Source organism: Protopterus annectens, chromosome 3.part0, assembly GCF_019279795.1.
Source record: "Protopterus annectens isolate FY-2018-M chromosome 3.part0, PAN1.0, whole genome shotgun sequence".
NCBI classification, from domain to species: Eukaryota; Metazoa; Chordata; order Ceratodontiformes; family Protopteridae; genus Protopterus; species Protopterus annectens.
The window spans coordinates 446,153,189-446,165,475 of record NC_056731.1 but is presented as its reverse complement, the minus strand read 5'-3'; the positions used below and the strand labels follow the sequence as shown (position 1 = coordinate 446,165,475).

The window sequence follows — 12,287 nt, the reverse complement described above, 5'->3', positions numbered from 1 at the left end:
GGTCTAAATGAATTTCTCCTGTACATACACATGTATCACACCAGAGCAGAAGCTCAATTACCAACGGAAAGAGTAGTCCAACAACCCAAACAATATACTGCTTTTAGATACAAAAAGAGAAAAATAAGACAAAGTGACAATCTAGTTTGGTTTCAGTGGCACAAGTCAGGATCAACAGAATTATGTCGTCTACCTCATGTCCTTAACACAATTATTATTATTTTAAACATACCGATCGCCTATTCTACAAGTGCTAAACCTCCTTTTCCATCTCAACTATAAAGTCGATCCCCAGTCTACATGCTCAGTTGAGTCTCCAAGACAGCCAGGGCGGTCAAGGGAAGAAAGGCCTGGCTCCGGACGCTTCAGCAGTGACTCAGTGTCTAAGAAGTCGCTTCCTTCCCCAACAACCGATAGGTCCAGCGCATTATTTTCGTCCGCCTGCCTTTCCCTTCTATATGGGTCAAAACACAAGAGTTTTTCCTACAATCCTTACCATCTTGCCGACTGTGCTTCCGCTATTCAGCAACAGCCTTTCACCAGCAGTCTAATACGGAAATTCTACCTCTATCTCCACTGCAGTTAAAAAGGTATAACGCCAGAGCGCCTCAAACCAAGCCGTCCGTGCACACACCAAAGAGAACGTGACTAAATTTACTCCGCCTTGCAACAAATACTGCAGGAATTAAGGACCGACTGCAAGAAGAAATCCTGTTTCGTTCATTTACCGTGCTTACCATACGCGAAGAGGCAAAGCTCCTCAAACGCTAAAAATGCTGTTCAGAAACAAATACGCAGTAGATGAAAGCGCATCACAGAAACACGTGCATGTAACCGGTAACTTTCAGAGTTGGATGCCGAGGTTGGGCATTTTAGGTTCAGTTCAAGACAGCGTATGGTATAAGTTTCAGTGTTATAGGCTATCTGCCCGAGGGCATTTGTAAGCCTAGCCAGAGTGTGTGTCATCTTTCGCCGCCCCATTGATTAACTAAGTGAGTCTCTGTCAAGAAGAGCCAGTGAAATGATCCCAGGGGTGAATTTTCTGTCACACATCCACTCGTCAAGATTTTTCTTGAAGAGTGTTAGTGAAGGGCTCTGCCTAATGTAGTTAGGAATTTTGTTCCAAGGCATGGAGAGTCTCTGACGGGAATCTATCCTTCCAGCATGTTCTGTTTATTGTTGTGGCGAGGTTTAACTCACTAGAGCGAGTGGCTCCCAGTGACTTGGATTTCTTTAGGTGGAGCATGTCCATCAATTCTGAGTTGGACACGGCTTTATAAATCAGGCAGCGATCACATCTGAGTAAGCGATATGCCACTGTGTACAGCCGGAGTGTTTCCAGTTGGGCTGCATAGGACATACATTTGAGGCCAGTAATCCTCTAGGTGAGGCACTTTTGCGGTCTTTCCAGCTGTTGGAAGTGTCTTGTGAGGTACATACATCCCAAATGGGGCATTGTACTCTATGATGGGGCTGATGAGTGACGAGTATAGGGGCACTATAATCTCTTTATTTCTAGATGCGACCCCTTTAGTAATTAGATGGGCTACATAGAAGGATTTCCTAACTACTTTGGCAATATGATTGTCAAAGGAGAGATTACTATATACCTGGGTCCCCAGATCTTTTATTACCTGTTCTGTATTAAGGGGGCTGTAATTCATGGGTGTTTTATTTTTCCCAAATGGGATGATTATGCATTTTTTGGCATTTAGCTTGAGACCATGACTTTGACACCAGGTGTCTGTCTCAGTAAGGCCCTTTTGGAGAATGTCCGTGTCAGTCGGAGAGTCAATTATGGCTCCCAGTTTGCAGTCATCGGCGAACTTGGTTAGCCATAGTCCTCCTGTGTTTGCCTGTACTTTTGAGAAGTATATGCCGAACAGTAGGGGTCCTAGGACCGAGCCTTGTGGGACACCACTTGTGACTGGTTTAGAGTCGGACCTGGAGCCCACTATTCTTACCGTGTGAGTTCTGTCTGTAAGCCAGTTGGCAATCCATCTCGTGACATTGGGGTTTATGTTCAGGCTGGTGAGTTTTTCTATAATTCCCGAGTGGGGAATGGTGTCAAATGCCTTGGCGAGGTCAAGGTAGGCTGTGTGAACCACCTTCCCCTCATCTATGGCCTTGGTGACTGTCTCGAAGATGTCGACCAGATTTAGTAAGCATGATATGCCCTTAACAAAGCCGAACTGGGTTGGGTCAAGTGTTTGGAGGTTCCCAATGTCTTTGTTAATGAGTTCCATGATGATGCGCTCCCTAGCCTTGCAGACCAGGCTAGTCAGGCTTATGGGGTGATAGTTACCATGGTCAGTTGTGGCCCCTCCTTTGTGGAGCGGAATAACTTTGCTGTGCGCCATTCTATGGGCACGTAGCCTGTGGAGAGGCTGAGGTTGAACAGTGTGTTTAGGTGGGGGGTTAGTTCGTTCTGTAGTTCGTGCATGATGCAGCCTGGCATGCCATCTGGCCCTATTGTCGCTGTGCTTTTGGCTTTTGAAAGGGCTGTTTTCACCTGTGCATCTGTGATTTCCGTGACACTACACTTTTCCGGTATTGTTGTGGGCCCTTTTGGGGGTGAGAGGGGGTGAAGTTTGCACTGAATCTATCTGCCAAGGTGTTGGCAGTATCAGTAGGTTCAGTATATTTTGTGCTATTTTGCACTAGCTCAGAGCATACGAGTTGCCACTTAGATTCTTGACGTAGCCAAAGAAGGCTTTGTGGTTATCTTTCAAATCCTTGGCTATTTTTCTTTCAAAGTTAGCCTTGGATGATTTTATGAGGGACCTTAGTTTCTTACTGATCAGGGATGTCTTTACTTCTTGGGATTTGCTTTTTTTGTGAACTAGTTTGGTCCTTCTATTGTATAGCCTGTTTATGGCAGGGGTCCACCAAATTGGTTTCCTTCTCTTAGGGGAGTGAGTCTTGGTTTTGCTATGGATGGCACGATCCATGCATCCTTGTAGGTGCTCATAGAGTGCATTTGTAAAGGTTCTTGCATCTTGGACACTGTTATCCTTTAGTGTGTGGGCTTTGAAACTTACCACCTCTGTCTTAAGATGAAGTTTGCTATAGAAATGTTTTTTACTGTGGTTTCTTTGGTTGGGGGGTGGTATGGTGTGGACATCCAGAGTGATTAGTTTATGGTCTGATCTAACCAGTGACGGGTTGACCTCCGGTGCGGAACACCTATCGCCCATGCTGGTGATGACCAGGTACAATATGTTTTCACCTCTGGTAGGGGAGTTTACCAGCTGATCCAGGGCATTTGAGTTGATAAATTCCAGGAAGCGCTGGACCCGAGAGTTTGTACTTGAGTAGTTTTCCCAATTAACGGTAGAGTAATTGAAATCTCCCAATATCAGAGTGTTCGGTAGGACCTTCATGTTTTCCAGTGTCTCCAGAAAGGTGGGGTGGTGGTCCTGGGTCATGGAGGGTGATCTGTAGCAGGCCACAATTTGCATTTCAGATTTGCCCTATGTTAGTTGCACATGGTTGATCTCAGAGGTATCGTGCTGTGCCACTAACCTGAAGGTGTAGGTATCCTTGATGAATATGGATACACCCCCTCCTTTTGTGTTTCGGTCCATGTTCTGTGGCCAAAATGTGTGGTATGAGTTGTAGCCCAGTAGTGCTGGGGTGCTCTATGGAGCCTTGAACCAGGTTTCAGTTACTGCACAGATGTCGACGTTCTCCATACTGAGGAGTGCTTTGAGCACATGCATTTTGAGATTTAAACTCCTGGCGTTGAGTAGCATAACCTTTTTTTTATTTGTGCTGTTTACGGAGGTGGGTTTGACTTTTGAGTCTTGCCTAAAAAAGGCACTATGGGGGCAGCAAGAGCCTTGGCCAGTATTCGAAAGCCTAGGGGTGACAGGTGCAAGCCGTCTCTTGCGAAGCAACAAGGCTTGTCGAGCATGTCGTCCCAGGCTGACAGACACTGGATCCCCTTTGACTGACACCAGAAGCTTATCCAATTGTTGAAATTGATCATTTTTTCTTTATACTGCGGTATCATTCTTGGTGAGGGCAGGATGCTACTCAGGGTGATACCCACCTGGGCTACATGATCAGAGAGCTCTTCCATGTCTCTTTTCATGTAGTCCAGGGAGGTATGTCTCAGGTCATTCACATCAACAGGAACATTGACAGAGTCATATTTGTACTTGTTCTGGAGTGACCTGAGTGTTTGTGTTATGTGGCGGATTCTGGCTCCCGACAGGCAGCTAACAGTAACCTTCTCCTTGTCCAGCCTAGTGAGTGGGACATCATTGTGCCTGACTATAGAGTCACCTATTAGTAGTGTGTTAGGTATGTTATGTCACCTTAAGTGCTGAGCTTGTGCGGCACACTGATTTTGTGTTTTATGTGTTGTCTGGTTTGTGACGGAAGGTGCGGGTGTTTTGGGTTTCTACTTTGGAGGTCTCTGATGCTTTTGCAGGTTTTTATTTTGAGCCTCTGAGTATGATTTTCTGTATTTATTTGTATTTTTTGCCAGTGCTGGTTTAGTATGTCTGTGTGAAGGTGGAGGTGTGGTGCAAGTGTTAACCTTCTCCTCATGACTGCCTGTTCCAGTCTTGGGTGACGAGAGCTTAGCCTCCAGTTTAGTTATAGAATTGCATCTCTCGCATATGTTAATGTTTTGTGGTAGGAGGAGACGGTTGTCTGTGTACATGAAGCAATTGTAACATTGCCAAAGGATACCCAGGTTCACCAGCTGGACTGGAGAGTATACCTGAAATTGCCCTTTGGTCATGCCTGAATAGTAGGGTGAGCTGCTTAGTCGCATGGTTGGTGAGGGGTGAATAATGAGCCTTGTCCTGCTGGGCAATAAAGTGTTGGGGTATATTAGTGCTTGCTATTAGGTCTGAGCAAGTGCTGGACTGTAGGATGCTTTTTAAGTGGTTAGGTTCAGAGTTAGACTACTTTCAAGGGAAAAACTGAAGAGGAGACTTGGAGCTGGGAATAATTTAGCCCTAGCTAACCGGCGCTGCCCGGATGTGCAAAACTATGCAAATGTGGTTTTTACAGCAGGGAAATGAAAAAGATAGAAATTCTCCCAAAATGGCCTATAAACTACTAACGTCTGGGCTGGAATCACTCCTCCAGGGACAGATGGCTGCTCAAAGCTCCCTCTCTCACAGGTGAACAGAGAAACCTCCTTCTATCCAAGTAAAGTATGGGCAGCTCAGAAACTTGTAACACAGCCCTGAATTTAGCACTAGCCTGAAAACTGGACTATACTAGCTTAGAAAGGTGGGAAACAAGGAAAAAACATTTTTTGAAAAGATAAGGCAAAAACAGTAAAAAAATACACTTAAAACAGCTTTAAACGACTACAAACAGTAAAAAAACACAACAGCTTTAGATGACTACAAGCAATCAGAAAAGGCTTTTAAACAAATTACCCAATTAACAGGTAAAAAAAATCTCAAAACTGAGCCCTGTTCCTGTAGTCTTTAATCAGACAAGTTCTAACTGCACACTTCTGCCACTGGGGTGCAGGGAATCTTCTCCAAAAAGAAGGGCTGGATTAGTGCTCAAGTTATACAAACAAAGCTAGATTCGGCAGGTCTGAATCTAGTTTATGCGACAGCAAACAAGGCACACCAATTTCAGTAAGAAACAGTTCAAATATGCAGGCACTATAAGCCTCTAACCAGAAATTTCCAGCTCAGAAGGGCAGAGTCCAGCCTCTCCTCTCACAAGAGTGCAGACCACAAACCTTCTTAATGCAAAATGACTGGCCTGAAGCCCAAGTACTTAAACCAAAACTAATACACTTTTAGAATAACAGACACTGAGCCTTCAATCAGCAGTTCCCAACTTAGAAGGATGTAAGCTACTTGTCCTGCCACAACAGTGCAGACCACAAACCTTCTTAATGTAAAACAACTGGTCTGAAGCCCAACTGCTTAAACCAAAAAGCTTAGAATGATAGCCACACTTTAATCAGGTTACTACCAAGCAGTAATAAATACAATTGAATACTTTTAAGAAGGCCTGGATTAGTGCTCAAGTTATACAAACAAAGCTAGATTCAGCAGGCCTGGATCTAGTCTATGCTACAGCAAACAAGGCGCACCAATTTCTGCAAGAAACCGTTCAAATATGCAGGCACTATAAGCCTTTAACCAGAAATTCCCAGCTCAGAAGGGGAGAGTCCAGCCTCTCCTCCCACAAGAGTGCAGACCACAAACCTTAATGTAAAATAACTGGCCTGAAGCCTAAGTGCTTAAACCAGAACAAATACACTTTTAGAATAACAGACACTGAGCCTTCAATCAGCAGTACCCAACTTAGAAGGATGCAAGCTACCTGTCCTGCCATCACAGTGCAGACCACAAAGCTTCTTAATGTAAAACAACTGGTATGAAGCCCAAGTGCTTAAACCAAAAGGCTTAGAATGATAGTTACATCAAGCAGTAATAAATACAATTGAGTACTTTTAAGATGACGCAAAAGCAAAATAAAGTAGGAAGAAACACAAATACAGTAAAAGCAGATGAATAAAGTGCAAAAAACATTTTTTTTTTGTGTGAGCAAATGAGATGAGATTAGGTCATGCAACCTAGAGTACTCTTGATACCTCTCAACTGTCTAAAACTTCACAGAATGTTCAGCTCTTTTTCTCATGTTTTTGTTCTGTTCCTCATAAAATGTGGTTTTCTTGCAGATCATTGAGAATTTAAGTCACTAAGTAATACTAAGTAATGATAGACATCTGAGTTTCAGACTTCATATCCTACAAAAAATACATAATAACTAGACACCCGTGGTTCTAGCAACTTTCTAAGTTTATAAGAACAATATTTAAAAATTGTTCCTATATTTGGGCCTTTGCCCCCCCCCCCCCCATTATTTCTGGTTTGCCCAGATTTCTTGTGCTAAGCAGTTGAACGGTATGATAAACAATGACTGGCTAAAATGTCTAACAGCAATCCCAAACAATTCCTAACAGATTTCTATAAATCTCTAAGACCTAACACAACTTATATCTGAGCCGATTAGGTTTGCTTATTTATTTAATTTGTTTACCATGCAGTGCACTATGACCAATTTCTGGCTCAGCTTGGAAGGAATACAAAACATACTACAAACAAAAAATACAGAGATGTAAGCAATAACAGAACAGTTTAGACTAAATGCATAGACAAAAAACTGTGTATGTACATTCCAGTCAACAATCACAACCAATCAAAGTGTATTAGACATTGTGACGGGTCCCTGCTCCGGGTCAGCAATCAAGGAGACTCAGTCTTCACCACTGACTCCGTGAGGGACAGTCACTAAGAACAAAGATGGATTCACACAGCATTTTCAGATGCAGCTCCCTGCACCAAGCACAATTTCTCTTAAGAGCATGCTCCAGACCTGGCGCTGGACTGTCCTTCTCTCTCCACACCCACACAAAACTTCACACTGACCACTCTGGAGCTCTGTGTCCCTGTTCCCAGTAACTGAGACACACACTTGGATATTCAAATGTCACACACACATACCTAAGAAAAGCCGGTGCAGATTTACTAGCTGTACCCCTTTCTGCCCAGACTCTGAGGTAATCATGCTGCCATCCGTCAGCTGCCCTAAGGCTCTTACAAAGGGTACCCAATTATATTAAGTAAAATTAATACTAATACAAATGGTAGAGTGTAACCAAAACAGCAAGGCTTTCAGGAGTGTCACTAAAATAAGTATAAGTACTCTCAAGATGTTAAAAGTATACTCCAAAGGACCAGACACAATGAAAGGTATTAAAACATTTAATGATAATAACACAGAGAACATTCAAATACTGAATACAATAAACAGAGTTTCAACCACAAAGATATAAAAAAAACTAATACAGTTGGATAAGTTCTCACAGATGCAGAAAACAATACTAAACTATTCTCACTAAATGTCCCTGACTAACTAAAAATTAGTGTTCCCTGGCTACTTACTAAAGCAAGGCAAGCTGAAGTGTGCTGAGTGTCTTACCACAGCAAAAGCCAGATGATGTCTCCCTTGTCTGTGTGAATGTGTGAGATATATATCCTGTCAGAAATCTTTCTTGTCAGGTTCCAAAGTGCTGCTGTCAGAATTCCAAAGAAAGCAGATGCTGGTTAGAGGATGACATCACTTCTGGTCACCTGACTCTGGTACAATACACACACAGAGCTTTGCTAAGATCTGTGGCAGCATCTGAAAACTATTAACACAATTTCAAGCTTTCCACCCTTCCAGGGTTCTCTGAAAAACATACACATTTGATAAGTTATAACAATACAATGTAATATATATGCATACATTCTTTCTGTTCAGCAGGACCCACTGTTAATGCATTTTTAAGACAAGTAACTTTACAATATATTTTAACTCAAACATCTGTGCAAATTAGTGTGATAGTCAAATAACATAAAATTCGTTACAAAACTCCAGATAGCTAGGTTGGTATATTGACACATGTACTGCTCTACTCTCCCCGACACAGATGGCATTACCTCATAACATCACAGTACAATATGTACATTTGTTTCTAAAGTGGGTCAATCTTCGGTGAATCTTGAGAGAGGAGAGAAAAGACTAGGAAAGAAGACAAGTTAGGTGACATGTCCTGTGTTGAAGCAGGAGCATTTGTCTTGTATGAAGAAGTACTTTTTGAGCTGCATTCTGAATTTGGAATATCTGTTAATTTCCTTAATATTGATGGGGAGAGCTTGCCAAAGTGTAGGTGTCGGAGAGGAAAAAGCATGTGCAGTGCTGTAAAGTTTCGTTATAGGGGTAATGAGTGTTGGTGTGGCTTGTGAGTAGTGTCTCAGGTTGTACATGTGTGTTTTTTTGTGAAGTCTAACTGCACGGGGAGTAAATATGTGAAGCTGGAATAGTTTGTAGAGTTGGGATCCTAAAAGCAGATTAGATCTTTGTTTTGTGAGTAGCTATTTGGTTTATTCTAGGGTGATATAGTGATGATCATAGAGTCGAGTTTGTAATGAATCTACAGATGCTGTTAAAGACAGTCTGGAGTGTGACAGTATTTTTCTTGGAGGCAGAATCAACATTGGGAACCCATATTCAAGTAGAGAAAGGAACACTCCTTTGCCCATTTTTGCTCTGGCTGGTTGGTATAGAAGAGGGGGAGATCTTTTTGTCACAGAAGAGAAGGAGTTTATTTTGGCTCTAACATTGTGTAGAAATAGAAGTTTAGTGACTCATCAAGTCATAGTCCTATGTATTTGAATATGGAGATTGTTTCTATGGAATGGTTGTATAGGTCAAAGATAGTTAAAGAGTCAGGTGCTTGGTGAATTTTCTGTGGAGTTCCAAAAAACACAGTTTTGGTCCTCCTTATTCAACTTGAATATGGGCCCATCATATCCACAGTCTCTAAAAAAAACTCATCCACTCTACAATCCATTGGGAAAAAAACTGCTGGTTCATGTCCACCTCCGCCTGAAACACCACTGTACCACCTTGTCAAAGACAGAGGACTCCCAGTCTGTGACAGAGGTGCACTACTCCTAGGGTATCTTCCTTTAAAACTATTCCAGCCAGGTGCATTCTCGTGCCTTTTTGCCAAACTCCATAATAAAACCACCGACTACAACTGTCACAACTTCTCCCAATTAGATGTCTCACTCCAGACTCCCCAAATCAGATTGGACTGTATTGATGACTCCTTCTCCACTCTTACATCCAAACTCTGGCAAATCCTACAACCTCATCTAAAAGAAATCTCTTCTTTCCCGACTTTCAGAGCACAATCCAAAAGATTCACCCACAGAAAATCCGACTGCAAATGTTTTTCCATTCGACACATCACGTAACTCCCTCACTCACCTATAGTACTTCACTTCTTCTTTGGCACTCTTTTCTCACCTGCTGCTTCCCTCCCATATTTACCACTAAAATGAATCTGTATTTGTTTTTCTGCTCTGTTAATACTATTTGCTCATTGTTTCAATTGTCTGCATGACTACCTTATGTAATTCATCTTTGTGAATTAATTCTGTTTTATTTGTTTTTGTGAATTTATTCACCTAGGCTGTGACTGGAATTGGTCTGTTGTGATCAGTGTACTATCTTGGTAAACAAACTAAATAAATAAGCCTCTTCTCAACTACACATTATGGGTTTAGACCAGGTTACAGCATTTACACAACCCTTCTGTTAGTTCTTAATACTGTATACACTCACTAAAATCAACACTTCCTAACAGCCTCCATGTTCCTGGACCACTGTAAGGCTTTTTAGTACTGTCTCCCATAAACTACTACTACTCTCTAGATTATCCCTGCTTGGCCTGGACACATGAATCATTAAATGGTTCAGCAGCTTCCTTTCTGGTAGATCACAAGCATCATCTGGAAAACACCTACTCTAATTTTATAGCCAATAAATAATGGGCTTGTCAGGGTTCAGTTCTTGGTCAAGTTCCATTTAACATATTTATAAATGATTTGTATAAAGTCTTTGAAACTGGAACTATAATTCAATATGCAGATGACTTCACAGATAACCCATGCATATGCTTCAGTACAACTTCAAAATGCAACCCAAACTGATTTTACCAAACTAGAACTGGCTAACTACATCCAAATTAGTACTGAATCCAAACAAAACCAAACTTATGATGTTTACTAATAAAGTCAACCTCAAAGAACAACAGTCCATAACTACAAACATCAACATCCCTCAAGAGATAAGTCAAGTAAAACTACTGAGTTATAATAAACGTCTGAAATGTCATGAATCAATTAACTACATTGTGTCCAAAACCAATTAAAAAGGGGGATATATACAGTTATTCCATTTCTCACTCCACAAGACCAACTGCAAACAGCCCTGTCTGTCTTCCTACATAGCCTTATGTGCAATACCCCAGGTTGATAAACCTCAGTAAGTAATCTATCGAGAATATTTAAAGAAACTACAATGTTTGGGTCTTTCGTTTTCCCGGTTAGGGGTCACCACAGCGGAACTCCGGTCCGCTAATGATTGGCAGTTGATTTTTACGTACTGGCTTGCCAGGCCTGACGCACAACCTTCAACGAAGGTACGCCCATTCACGCATGTCTCCACACAGAAGACGCTCTAGCTGAGAATCGAACCGGACAGCGTCTTACTGTGAGGCAACAATGCTACCGCAGCACCACCACCGCAGGATTAAAGAAACCACAATAAAATAGATAAATTTGCAACTAATATCTCACACAGGATACAGCATTGCTTGGCATTCCAGCAGCTAAAATGGCTAGAACTAAGTCATACTTTGAACTACACCCAACTAAAAGTCATGGTTAGTACTATAAACTATCCTAACAAATGTCCTGTTATTAGCAACAAGTGCCATACATCAAACAAAGGAAACAGATCCCTGAAACTAAAACATCTTACAATCTCCTTATCTAATAACTGTTTGGCAACTCCCTATATTCAATTCATGTTTCAAAACAATGGAGCCCCCTCCCACCACAACTGACATCTGAAATTAATGTCAAATGATTTCAGCATAACCTACAAAACTTCTTAACCTCCATATGGAACTGCTACTGTGTCAACATATGAATACACTTGTCACCCAGCCCTCTCTTTCTCTTCTGCCTTTCTAACTCATAATACTGCATGCATTTTAAATGCTACCCTTGTTATTTATCTTCAGTCTGCATTTTTTCTCATTTATATATCTCCCACTATACCACCTTCCCATCCAGCTCCTGTCAAATGCCTCCTTCTACCTTCACACGTTCACTTAAATCGTATTCCAATCTTACGCTATTACAGTTTCACATTCTGAACTCCACTTTCTTGTCTCTCTCTCTCTCTCTCCTCTTTCCTCCATTTTAGCTTTAATACTTATTTTCAGCATCTTTCCTTTGTAGTCCATTCTACCCTTTTCACTCCTATCAAGTATACTCTACTTTTGCAGCTTCTCTCATTTGTTATTCCCTTACTGGCTTCACAACAACTATCAAAGTAATTCATCTCCCTCTACCAATTCCATTTAAACATTGTACATATACATATTTTTTGTCTTTCTTTTTCTGTTCATATTTTCATCTTGTTGTACCTACAAATTGCATTCAATATAGATAGTAACCAACTTATTCTGTTGCAAATCTCTGTACAGTGTATTGCTTATTGATCGCATGTAATTACCAGCTTGATAATCTCTTTGACTTTTTTTTTTCTCTGGAGCTTTTCTCCCCAGAAGTCTACTGAAAAGGGGCTTCTGTCTAGTCAGACTGTCTCATTAAATTAAAAGAATAAATTAATATGTAAACAATGTCACTTATTCTGCAATTGTTTTT

At 41.4% G+C, this 12,287-nt stretch overlaps 1 protein-coding gene across 2 annotated transcripts in view; it reads right to left on the bottom strand.

Annotated features, from left to right (window-relative positions):
* CUL1 (cullin 1) overlaps positions 1–600 on the bottom strand; it is a 3,347,782-nt gene extending 3,347,182 nt beyond the window's left edge. The window contains exon 1 of one of the 2 annotated variants that reach the window (XM_044064870.1): positions 497–600. The gene's annotated coding sequence lies outside the window, so the exon portion shown is untranslated. The other variant, XM_044064871.1, reaches the window with a different exon arrangement.
* Between the last annotated feature and the right edge of the window lie 11,687 nt (positions 601–12,287).